We start from the raw sequence: 14,127 nt of genomic DNA, 5'->3' as shown, positions 1-14,127 counted from the left end.
ATTCAAATTTATGCATGGTTATTTTACTACTACTACTTCTAGGTAACTCTGACGTGGGATGGAATTTTTCTTTTCAGGTAGGCCCGGTTCAATAGCCAAGTTTTAAGATTGTTTAAAGCGTAATCTGATATTGTCTTATGACTCTAGGTGCACCCCATAACTCCGGGTTAAGCATAATTAGATTTTATCTGGCCTTTGAATCCAAATTTCCACAATATGTCCCATAACCAATGGCAGTGCAAAAACTTCAACCTGCAAAAATTTTCTAGTTGAATTCTCTTAGCATTCTCATCAATCAAACTACATAAATACACATCAACTGCCCCAAATCTCATAGGGGTTCCTTTCCCACCATATATACGGTTATTACAGAATCGGTAGAAAATATATTTTATTATTTTTGAACAGTTTTATCTGGAATAATTAGTTTATATCCAGCCTCCTCCAACACAAATTCCATGCAAATAAAGCACCACAACAAAGCTTGCACATCCAAAGCTTTTCATATAATAATTTTTTCAGCTGTTTTTTTTTTTTTTTTTTTGGTTCACAGCATGCACATCCAAAGCTTCTCATATAATAATTTGTCATATACTAATTAGATTTTATCAGGCTTTTGGATCCAAATTTCCACAAGATGTCCCATAACCAAGGGCAGTGCAAAAGTTTCAACTAGCAAAAATTCCCTGGTTGAACGCTCTTAGCATCCTCATCAATCAAACTACATAAATACACATCAACTGCCTCAGAATTCATTGGGGTTCCTTTCCCACCAGATACATGGTTATTACAGAATTGTTAGAAAGTATATTTTATTATTTTTGAACGATTTTATCTGGAATAATCAGTTTATATCCAGCCTCCTCCAACACAAATTCCAAGCAAATAAAGCACCACAACAAAGCTTGCACATCCAAAGCTTTTCATATAATAATTTTTTCAGCTGTTTTTTTTTTGGTTCACAGCTTGCACATCCAAAGCTTCTAATATAATAATTTGTCAAATACTAATTTTAGTTCTGACTGATAGAAAATTAGTCTCCCTTTCAAAAAAAAAAAAAAAAAAAAAAAGACAATTTTTTAAATGCTAAAGATAAACATTCAATCTCTCATTCATTAAAAATAAAAACAATTCACTAAATAATAAACAATATCTCAGTCATCAATTTATACAAATCATTGTCATTTGAGTAACCGAACATAATTTTGTAGTGGAATTTTTCTAGCATTTTCTATTATTTTGGAACGTTGTTCATTTTCCTTTGAAAGTATTAAATTTGATGCCAACTTGTATCGAAAATGCTCTGACCCGTTCTCCTACAAAAAGTAAACATTGTTGATGAAGAAGTAGCTTAAGCAAATTATGTGAAAACTTTAAAATATACTTCCAATAAATATATTACCAAAAAGGTTAGATTCTCTTTGATAATTTTTGTATGCATGTGTTTAATAACATACATGCCACAATCATACATGAAATATGAACATAGTTCAACATTAATAATTTTAAAGATTCATACAATAGTTATACGTATGTGCAAATGCTAATTTAGTACGTACCCATTATTTTGTATAGGATTCAATCAGGGTGATTTCAATGGAAATTTGGTAATACTATCAGTATAGTTGTATTTCTCCAAATAACTCAATAACTTATTAAGGCCTACTACCTATCGCAAAGTGAAATTAAAAGCAATTATTAAGTACAAGACTTAACAAAATGTGGCCATGCTAATATGGCAGATCATGTGTCACATGTCAATATGATTCGTAACAAACTTTAAAAATGTGGTCATGCCAAAAAGAGGAAAAATATGAAATAAAAATGCTGGCAAATGATTATTGGCAATAAGCCACTTGTTTCCAATTGGATTAGCGCACATCAAATAACAAATTAGTACATAAACACTTAAAACAGTTTGAAGTAAAGCGTAGCAATCCTTATGATGGATGGTAAACCAATGAATACCAATGGGGAGAGGGAAAAAAAAAAACAAACAAAACATCTTTTTTGAACAAATAACATTATGGGCTGTCTCGAAAAGAGAGAGTGGTTTGTGTTAGATTAGACTAGGGTACTTGGGGACTTTTAGACCAAGGGTTCAAAAGTAGAATTAAGGTTGCAAAGGAAGTTTGATGGTGCAGTGGGAAGAGTGATAATAAAAATAAGACAGTGAGAAAAAAAATCAAGAATGGTCCATGGAGCTTTGATAATCATATCTTATTACTGCAATGGTGAGAGAAAGGAATGATGGCTTTTTCGGTAAAGTTCCAAACTATTTTGATGTGGGTGCAAGTGTGGGGTCTACCTTTTGATCTGAGAAACAAGGAAGCAGGGAGAGATATTGGACAAGGAATTGGCAAAGTCATCGAGGTCGATTGTAAAGCCATTGCCTCAAACCAGCCAAGGTTTCGACGGGTCAGAGTTGATATGCCATTGGACAAACCGATACATTGGGGAGCCCCAATGCTCAGTCCGAAGGGTGATAAGGTTTGGGTGGCATTCCAACACGAACGGCTACTAGGTCTATGCTTCCATTGTGTCCTGCTTGTTCATGAAACAAAAGCATGCAAAAACACGAAGCTGAAAGTGGGGGGAGGAAAGTCCATATGGTGAATGGTTACGAGCTGGATTTCGGAAGTCGAAAGAAACGCTAGGTCGGCATACACCAAGTCCACAATGACAGCAAACGACGGAGGTAGTTCCTCTATAGGCCAGTGACTCTCTAGCGGCACAATCTTCCCGAGATGGAAACCCCAACGGTCACGTCATTGATGGTGCAGAAACGGATCCCCAGCATACAATTCGAGTAACGGACATATCTATCATTCAACGACAATTAATGAGGAGGGAAATCCGAATATCATGGAGGTTGTTGAACGCACGGAACTTAATGGACTCGATACTAATGATGAGCAATATCCCGATATTAATGCTGGGCAAAATCTCGAAATCAATGCTGAGATGTTTATCAACGTGCCTATAATGTGTGTGGACAATGGGGTAAATGCTGTGCAATCTCTTGAATGTGAAACCCTGGCTACTCTAGTTCTTGATAGGCAGGCACGTGACCGAACTAAAGCCAAACAAGCAAAGGTTCCCAAGTGGACCAAAATTGCAAGGGAATTTACAGCAAGCAAGGAAACAGAAAATAGCAGTAGGGCTATTGGAAAAAAACATGGACATGTGAGGAAGATTAAAGATGGTGGTGATAGGAAAAGTTGAAAGGGGGCTACCAAGAATAAAAAAAACACAACAATGGAGGCTGATAACCAGCCCCGCCGAGCACAATGATCGTCCTAAACTGGAACTGCCAGGGGCTTGAGAACCTTAGTGCAAGCACTGTACTTTCTCACTTAGCGAGGGAAAAAGCTCCTGATGTCTTGTTTCTCATGGAGACAAAACAAACAGTGGATGAGATGAGGAATATTCAAGCAGACTTACATTATGATTCCATGCTAGCAGTTCCGTGTGTCCATAGAGTCGGTGGTATTGCTATGTTATGGAAGGCAGACGTAGATTTACATGTGCAAACATATTCTTTAAACCATATTGATGCCCGAATAATGATTGACCCCTTTTCACCATGGAGATTAACGGGATTTTATGGGAGACCAGAGGAGCATCGAAAACATAAGTCTTTGGAGTATTTGAGGCATCTCCATTCAAGAGATTCTCAGCCTTGGATATGCATGGGTGATTACAATAAAATTCTATCGTCGGATGAAAAATAAGGTTGAATCCTACGACCACTTCGGTACATGGAGGATTTTTGGAGTGCATTATTACATTGCGGGTTAATAAACCTTGGCTTCAGAGGAAATATCTTTACTTGGAGAAATAGCAGATCTAGGAGTGCCTCCGTTCAGGAGAGGCTAGATCGGGCTTGTGCAACTACTGGATGGCGAGACATTTTCCCAGATGCTAAGGTACACCATCTCTAAGTTGCATATTCTGACCATGATCCAATATTAATTACCACTCAAGAAAGAGGATTAGCTGATAGAAGGAAAAGAAAGCCAAAGCGATTTGAGGAGAAATGGGCATCACATCCGGCATGTGAAGGGGAATCTGAGCAGCATGGAATGGAGTGGTTCCCACGGGTAGCCCTATGTACCATTTTTTTGACAAGATAAAACATTGCCGTATGGACTTAGTGGGATGGAGTAGAACTTTGGGTAACTCAAAGAAAAAGATTGAGGAAAAGCATAAAGAACCAGAAGCTTTGTCTTCGATGAATATGGCCGAAAATCTAGAGTTGATTCAAAAGGTAAGGGATGAGATAAATTCCTTCTTATTCCAGGATGAATTATTTTGGAGGCAGAGGTCATGGTCACTGAGACCCATTATCAAACACCTACCAGGCACTATAACTGGTATTTCGAAAACTGTAACTTTAACCTAAACGGATTACATTTGGATTGAAAAGAATTTGGAGAATTACTAGAAAATAATAAGTAGGGACAAACGTCAATATAAGACTGCAAAGCACAAAAGAAAAGAATGTTGAAAATTAGATAGAGATGAGACAAACAAACAAATATTACAAAGCAAAGTTTATGGAGAGAGAGAGAGAGAGAGAGAGAGAGAGACCCAGCTAGAGTGTTTGAGGTGAGCACACCCACAAAAGTCCCAAAGAAACATGTTAGGGTTTACCACTCCCACAAAAGTGAAAGACAAAAAATTAATTGTCAAAATTGTTATAGAATGAATTTAAAACCCTAGATTTCCATAAAATAACAAACATAAAGATGTTTGCAACCTCTAATTCCATTCTCAAACAATCCAACCAATCCACAAAAGGTTCAAAGTAAAATGTAAATTAATACCCATATAAATAACAAAGAACACATTAGGGTTTTGTCCATATAAAAGTTAGATGTATCCCCACACATTGAAAAAATCAACTTTTTATATAAGAATAAAAATTGATCAAAATAACACATGAAAATAGTACATAAGCATTCAAATTCATCCCCAAAACAAAACCTAGATAGGAAAACCCAAATCAACTGCAAGAGAGAGAGAGAAATTGATCTTACAAAACCACACATTGAGAAAATTTTAGTCAAATGCCACAAACCTAGAAAAGTTTAGTTTCTCAAATCCAATAACAAAAGCGAGAAATCGATGGTGTGTGGCTTGGACCGAAGAGAAGAGAAGGGAGAGCGGAGAGAATGTTGAGAGAGATCGAGGCCGTTGGATGAAGAGATGGAGACACGAAGAGAATGATCGAACGGCCGAGAAGAAGAGGTGGAGATTGGGAGAGTGGAGAAGAGTGGGTTGGTGGTTTCGGAGAGAGAGAGAGAGAGCTCTGCTCTGGGATTTGTAGAGATAGAGAATGAGAGAGAGTCATTGGGTTTTACAAATCTGATACGTGGAGTGAGAGGGTAAGAGAGCCGTTGGGATGTGTGCATTTGAATACATAAATTTCGAATTTTTTACAAAACTACCACTGTATTTGCTTGTTTTCATTTTTTTTTTAATTCCACATCCCACTTTTACAAAATTATTTCCCTTTTTTTAAACAAAATTCTCTGATCACATCCTGTCCAATTAAGTCTACTTCAGTCTAATTTGGTCCACTCGGTCAATTTTGGTCTCCTTCATTCCATTTTTGACTAATTGGGTCTTAAATTGATTCTTTTTATAGGATATCTTTTCAAGTTTAGCTCAATATTTCTTTCTTTTTTCTCTTAATTTTTGGTTGAAAAGTATGAAATTTTATTATATTTGGGCTAAACTCTTTAGTTTTTAGTTAAAAATAGGGTTGTAAACAAGCCAAGCTAAACTATTCGTTATTATTATTTATTTAATAATAATAAATTCTTATTAATACAAACATAATTATAATAAATGTATATTAATGACTATCACAATTTTTTTTTTTAATAATTACTATCATAAATATTTCTTTCATATTGAAAAAGAAAACAAAAAAAAAATCATATTTTGTTGATTTTTTTGGGTCAAATGAAATTTTTTTTCTTTAATATTATGTTTTGTTTGAGTGAAAATGGGGGAAAAAAATGAGAGTTTTCCTTCGTTTAGTTGAGGGGAGAAAATAGAGAAAATCGAGGGGACGGGAAATGGGATTAATAATTTTTCTTTGGCTCACAAACTTCCATACCCACAAATTGAATAGAAAAGTAGGCAAAAAATGTGGATAATAAATTCTTTTACAAATTTACCATTTGAAACCCATTTGACCAAATATGTTTTTTTTTTTTTTTTTTTTTTTTAAATAAATGTTGTGGGGTCCAATAAAATTGTGGCCCTGACCCATTTTTTACATTGGGGCCCAAGGTCCTAGCCGAAGAAGTGGGTAGCCGAGGATAGGTAATAAAAGTCCAAATAATCGTGAGACACAGCCGAGGATGATTCTGTCCTCGGCATATCCGAGGTCCCCCTAGAAGGAGGGGCAAAAGCGGTCTAGGAACAGTTTGGGAAAAAAATCTAAAATATCTATGTCAATAGAGAATGAGACGCTAGATAGTATAACGACCAAGGACAAAGGGAAGGCTGCCATTATTGCCATTCAAAGCTCTGCACCTGACAGAGCCATACTTTTCAACTTTTTCAACCCCCCCAACCACTCTAGGTATGGGCTGATGGGACAAGTATCAGTCCTGAAAAGTCGAACCTACACGTGGACGTTGGATGAGGAATACAAGCCAATATAAAAGGGGAAGTAAGCGGTCTAAAAAAGAGGCTGGAAAAAATGGCCAAAACCAAAGCCTCCCAGCCCGCCTCTAGGAGAAAGACTCCTAGGGCGAACACGATTTATTTATGTATGAACACCACGGAATACCATTGCCTTGTAATCAAGGCCTAGCCTTTCAAACCCACGCTCTATAAATGATATTGTTTGGACCTTTTTACGTGCGGACTCAGTATCATTTTGGGTCGTTACAAATCGTGTCCTTACAATTGGTGCCGTCTGTGGGGAGGCTTGTGTGTTGGCACAGGCGGTAGGTCGAGACAATCCCCTTATCATTTCTAAACAGCCGGATGTATTGTTCTAGCGTAAAGTTCCACTAGGGGCTATGTTTCTTTATTAGGGGCTGCGCTTCGTAGCGACAGCAGCACGGATGGTTCTAGGGGCTTGGCCGAGGAGCTAATTCCCCGTAAACCAAGGTCCCGTGCCATAACCGAGAGGTTAATTCCCCCAACTACTTAAATATCAAGTTTTGGACAGAACCAAGGTATTGCATGGTCCTCGGACTCAAACCTATGGGAAAACCAACTACTTATCAAAATCAAGTTTTGAACAGAACCAAGGTATTGCATGGTCCTCGGACTCAAACTTATGGGGAAACCAACTACTTATCAAAATCAAGTTTTTGACAGAACCAAGGTATTGCATGGTCCTCGGACTCAAACCTATGGGGAAACCAACTACTTATCAAAATCTAGTTTTGGACAAAACCAAGGTATTGCATGGTCCTCGGACTCAAACCTATGGGGAAACCAACTACTTAAATATCAAGTTTTGGATAGAACCAAGGTATTGCATGGTCCTCGAACTCAAACCTATGGGGAAACCAACTACTTATCAAAATCAAGTTTTGGACAGAACCAAGGTATTGCATGGTCCTCGAACTCAAACCTATGGGGAAACCAACTACTTAAATATCAAGTTTTGGACAGAACCAAGGTATTGCATGGTCCTCGGACTCAAACCTATGGGAAAACCAACTACTTATCAAAATCAAGTTTTGGACAGAACCAAGGTATTGCATGGTCCTCGGACTCAAACCTATGGGAAAACCAACTACTTAAGAAAATTCTAAGTCGCTCAGTCCTCGGACCAAATTCCAGAAAAGGTTAAGGCTGTGAAGGTCATTAGGAAAAGGGCAAAACGCCTTATTGCTCAGCGACCCGCAGGGGCTATTCATTTTTGGGTTACATATCCTTGGATGATTACTTTTTATATAGCACCGAGCATTCAGCCATCACCTCATTCAGTTTGGGGCATACAACCCTTTTTCAGGTCGGTCTTATTATGCAAGATAGCTTCAATAAGTTCATAATATCATCTTCTTTCTTAGTAAGGGTTTCGTCCCTAAGTATCGTTTTTTCAAGTCGGCATTATTATGCCAGACAGCTCTAATAAGCTCATATTAACATATTTTTCTTTTTACTTAGTAAGGGTTTCTGCCCTAAGTATCATTTGTTCAGATCGGCATTATTGTGTTAGATAGTTTCAACAAGTGCAAAGTAAGGTCTTTTTATTAACAACGATTTCGGCCCTAAGCATCATTTAGAATATATATATATATATATATATATATATATAAAAAAGGAAGTCATGTGGTAATACGCCTATTCACGGGATAATCATTTCAGAAAGAAGAGGTAGAATATACAAAATAAGGCAATATTGACTTTTATTAATATAAAAAGGTATTACAGCGTACAATGAAGGGCTTAAACAAGCCTATACGGAAAAAGAATTGCAAAAACAAAAAAAAAAAAAAAAAAAAACAACAACAACAACAACAACAACAACAAATAGACAAACGACCAGAAATCTTTTTAAACTCTGCTCCGAAGTCTTTCCAAATTCTACCTCAGTAGCACCCATATTGAGAGGAGGACCTTCTTTGATGGATGAAGAGAAGGAGAAGAAGAAGAGGAAGAAGTAAAAGCACCAGGATGGATCTGGTGATGAGAAAGAAGAAGAAGGGGAGGCAAAAGGAGACACCAGTGAAGGAAGAGAGGAGAAAGCAGGGACACTTATTCCCTGCCTCAGCCCTGACACGCTGGTGACATATTAGTTATGCTCATAAGAGAGCGGCTGGTACTGATAATGGGTGACCCAGGCTCAGTCGCACCAAAAGTTTGACGCGATGAGCCCCTACTTCGAATTTTGGCTGAAGGAAAGATGAGAAATATCTTGAGTCTCGGCCATCCTTGCACTGACCGAGCCATTTTAAGTTTCAGAAGAACATGGTGTTTCCGGGAAGGGAATGGTCCCTTCATTCCCACTCCTATTTCAAACGTATCACAATTCAATGTGTAAACTGGCGGATAAAGGAAACTCTGGGGAAGGCTAAGGGTTTCAGACTTTAAAAAAGGATTAAAAGGTCTCTAGGTAAGAGAGGTAACCTCTTACTTTTCTTCTTATATGAAGGGCAAAACGGGAGGCATTCAATCTATCCAAATTTCCAAGAAAATCTGTAAGCGAGAATATACCCACTCCACTTCCTCACGCAGTCAATAACCGTCGAAATTAAATGGCCTCGTAAAGGGAAGTCATTAAAGGCACGTTTCGGATAATGAAACGACATGAAGGCATCGTGAATGAATTCAGAGGAATGTCTCTTAGTCTAAAGTCCGGAGCGTTTCTGGGATAGATGAAGGGACACCAATATTAATGGAGGGCAGGGCTAAACGAGCCGTAATAAAGGCTTGGCATTACCAAAACCCTCATCTCCAACCAAGAGGTCGGACAGCAGGATTTTGAGGGGCTATTGTGGGGTCCAATAAAATTGTGGCCCTAGCCCATTTTTTACATTGAGGCCCAAGGCCCTAGCCGAGGAAGTGGGTAGCCGAGGATAGATAATAAAAGTCCAAATAATCGTGAGACACAGTTGAGGATGATTCTATCCTCGGCATATCCGAGGTCCCCTTAGAAGGAGGGGCAAAAGCGGTCTAGGAACAGTTTGGGAAAAAATCTAAAATATCTATGTCAATAGAGAATGAGACGTTGGATAGTATAACGACCAAGGACAAAGGGAAGGCTGCCATTATTGCCATTCAAAGCTCTGCACCTGACAGAGCCATACTTTTCAACTTTTTCAACCCCCCCAACCACTCTAGGTATGGGCTGATGGAACAAGTATCAGTCCTGGAAAGTCGAACCTACACGTGGACGTTGGATGAGGAATACAAGCCAATATAAAAGGGGAAGTAAGCGGTCTAAAAAAGAGGCTGGGAAAAATGGCCAAAACCAGAGCCTCCCAGCCCGCCTCCAGGAGAAAGACTCCTAGGACGAACACAATTTATTTATGTATGAACACCACGGAATACCACTGCCTTGTGATCAAGGCCTAGCCTTTCAAACCCACGCTCTATAAATGATATTGTTTGGGTCTTTTTACATGCGAACCCAGTATCGTTTTGGGTCGTTACAAATCGTGTCCTTACAAATGTAATATGAGCAATGTAGTAAATCCAACTAAACCATTTTTTTTTTATCCTCTTATTATTCTTTCTGGCCAAACAAAGAAAATTCATATTTATTTGTCACCCTTCCACATTTCCTTCCTCTTTACCAAATATACATGATGGAAAAATAAAATATTTTGTATCCTCTCACTTTTCTATCTTCCTACTTTTCCATATTCGTAACCAAATTAATTTGTGTATGATTGCTAAAAACAGCCATTAAAAGTGACTGGAAAATAGCTAAAAAAAAAAACTAACCATCGTTATAGTTTGGTCAAAGGAATATTTTCAAAATTTGAAATATTTTTCAATAATGTTACTAATGGTATGATTTATGTGTTGATTTTTTACAAAACTCACGGAGAGGAGTGTCATTTTTGTTAAGTTTTGAGTGTAGTTTCAGTCCTAAAACTTTAAGAAAGATTTTTGTAATTTACTCCATAAATATATATATATATATATATATATATATATATGATATAATCTAATGGTCATTAACATTTCCTCTATTTACTAATTTCAAAAAAAAAAAAAAAAAAAATTCTTTACTTGAAGAAATCAAGAGTTTTTATTTATTTATTAGTTTTATCATTTTACATTCTCTTTTGTGTCCAATCACTACCCCCAAGGTCTCGAAAGATGATTCTTTCCCTTTATTTATTTATTTTTCCTTTTGAAAAAAAAAAATCGCTATAAACTATTTATTGTTCCTATACCGATCATTTTGTATACTTCAATCAACATTGGTCTTATTCAGTCCACCATGATCCTATTTGGTCCATATGTCCACTTTGGTCCTAATCTATCCATTGGTTCTTACTTGGTCCTCTTCGATCCACCTTGTTCTCATTCTATCGTATTTTGTCCATTCAGTCCACTTCATTTGATTTGGTCTATTTGTGTCCACTTCAGTCCATTTTTAAGTACTTACATATAAGGAAAAGATATGTAGGTTGAGACTGGTGGCTGAAGGTATATGTTCTGGTATCAGGGAAGTGTGCCCTTCTCATTACTCGAAGATGGAAGGGGGATTATGAGGGTTCGAGTAATAATTGATGTATCAAAACCTCTCTGCCAAGGCAGAAAAATTACTTTGGATGATGGAATCAATGGTTGGGCTCTTTTAAGTTCGATAGGTTGCCAAATATTTGCTACTGGTGTAGGTGTCTTATGCACAACGACAAAGACTGTGAATTATGATTTGATAGCAAGGGCACACTATCAGTTGAGTCTTGACAAAAAAAAAAAAAAAAAAAAAGAAAGATGGATGAACGAAAACAACCCTTTGGTGGTGCTGCTATATTGTCCCCATGAATCCATCTTCGATGAATTCAAACGCAGGGGGAGTATCCTCACATAAGGTAATTCTAGATTCTACTCCTTTGTTTAATAGGTTTCCTATTCTAGCTGAAGATTCTTGGGTAGTTAATGATTTACCTCCGAATTCTATGGGTAAAAATAATGTGGGAGATGATTTTGCTAGAAAATTAAATGTGATTGATTAGGAGTTGACAAAAAATGATTTTATGGATGGGGTGGATTTCAATCAGGAATTTATTCCTAATCAAGAGTTTAGTGCCTCAACACTTCCTAAAAATTCTCAAAATCCCGAAACTGCAACTCCCTTGTTTCTCTCAACTTGTGATTTCTCACCCACTGCTGTGATTTCCAAACTTTTTGCAACATCCTTAAAAGACATCACAAATCATCCTGAGGCCCCCACAAATGTCACTCAGTTTTCTGGGCCCAAATGGATATGAGCCCCACGCAATGATATAGGTAGTTGGAAAAATTAGAAGTTCACATAGGGCATAAAAGTACTCCAAAAAATGGTTCAGATCATCTCGAGAGACCAAAGAAGAAGAAGAAGTTGGTTTCGCAAGATGACAAGAAAAATTTCCCATAATTAAAAGAGACTAGTGTCCAGCTCTGCCAAAAGCTATGAATATGTTATGTTGGAACTGTTGGGAGCTTAGGAACCGGCGGACAGTTCAAGAGCTCGATGACTTAGTCCAGGCACCAGATCCTACAATGGTGTTTTTAGCCAAAACATGGCTGGATGAAGCAAGGCTAGTTGGTATTCATGATATTTTGTAATTTGGAAATTAGCATGGTGTTTTTAAGGTTTTTACATGTGGTGGTGGATTGACACTTTTTGGGAATAAGAATTTTGATTTACATGTTGAATAATTTTTTCATATTCACATTGATGCATTAATAAATAAGGGGAAAGAGAATGCTTGGCAATTTATCGATTTTTATAGGGCTTCGAAAACTCATCTCAAAATTGAATCTTTAGACTTGCTAAGGGACTTGGAAAAATGGTTTTTACTACCATGGTTGCGTGCAAGTGATTTTAACGAGTTACTTAAGTCACATGAAAAATTTGGGAGGCATCTTCGACCCTATGGACAAATGCAAAAATTCTGGGAAGCTTTAGATGAATGTGGATTGATGGATTTAGGTTTTGTTGGGAACAAATTCACTTGGTTCAAAAATTATCCAAATGGAGGAGCTGTTTGGGAAATGTTAGATAGAGCTCTATGCGCAACGGATTAGTTCAATTTATTTCCTGCAACAAAATTTCGAACTTTGCTAGGTGGCTCCTCAAACCAGAATCCAATCTAGATTCTCCATGAAGGTTTGGAGGTGAAGCCACAAAGACCTTGGCGTTTTGAACAACTATGGCTTGAGAATAGGGCTGTCATGACACTGTGGCCAGGCATGAAGGGTTGTTTCTTCGTGTCCGCCTATGGCAAAAATGATGGGAAAAATTGAAGCTTATCAAACACATTTGAAATGATGGAGTAAGAAGTCCGTTTGTAATATTTCCAAAACACTAGTGGAAAAAAAAAAAGTTTTGAGGAAAGCCGAGGATGCAGCAATAAAGGGGGGAACATGGATTTTTTTTTTTTTTTTTTGCAACTTAAGATCAAAGTTAATGATTTTTTGAGATTGGAAGAAAAAAAATGTGACAATAGCTCTAGACACTTTATTTTGTACCCCTTACGACTCGAGCTTCCATTCCCCAATAACGATAACACTAGGAGGTCTAGGACTGGTCTAGGGCCTAGCTATGGAAATACTTTAGCTGAAAGATGCTTTTGGAAGAAAGAAAAATCAGGCAGAAACCCTAAGGGTGCATACACAGCCTTGAGCCTGCGTATGTAGCCTTAACCCTATGCGTATGCACCCACATGCACGTGTACGCAGCTAAGGTTTCAAGATTTTTACAAAGAAAGTTTTTTACTCAAAATGCGGTAGAGGCAATCCCACATCACTTGGAATTGCCTCTGCCCCTTCTCTTTGAACACTATAAAAATGCCCCATAGCCCTTTTCCTAAAGACACACATACTCTACTCCAAAAAGTGATTCAAGAGAAGTTTTTTAGTTTGAGAAGCATCCTAAATTAAATTTCTTGGCTGAGACTTATTTTAGTCCAAAGCCTTCTAATTAAACTTACTAACGCTTTGGATATTTTGTTTTGTAAATTGACTAAAGGGAACGGCCAAAATCAAGCTCTAAAAACTTCTTGTGTAAGGTACGTGTTTTTGCTTTGATATTTTTAGTTGTTTATTTTTATCTATGCTTTTCCATTTTACTATATTCCTATGTAGTTTAGTTTTGTTGTTTGATTATTTAGAAAGAATGTTAGGTTGTTTAGAATGGGTTTTGATTGGTGTTGTATGCTATGTTTCTGAGCAAGGTTATGTACGCAAGCTCGTGCATGTATGTAGCTTCATAACCCTATGTATGCAAGCTTAGCCCATAAATTCTTGGTTTTTATTTTGTTTAAATGCATATTTTAGCTTCTGTTTAGTTTGTTTCTCACATGTTTAGGTCCTAGGTTAGTGGTATAACATGTTTTAATCTTCCTTTGCTTAGATTCCATGATTAGGGTTTTTGTGCTTAATGAACGCTATGAACTTGCATATGAACATGAATGTGCATTG

The sequence above is a fragment of the Quercus lobata genome, chromosome 3 (assembly GCF_001633185.2).
Source record: "Quercus lobata isolate SW786 chromosome 3, ValleyOak3.0 Primary Assembly, whole genome shotgun sequence".
NCBI lineage: Eukaryota > Viridiplantae > Streptophyta > Magnoliopsida > Fagales > Fagaceae > Quercus > Quercus lobata.
The sequence above is the reverse complement of the archived record's forward strand: the minus strand, read 5'-3'. Positions refer to the sequence as shown.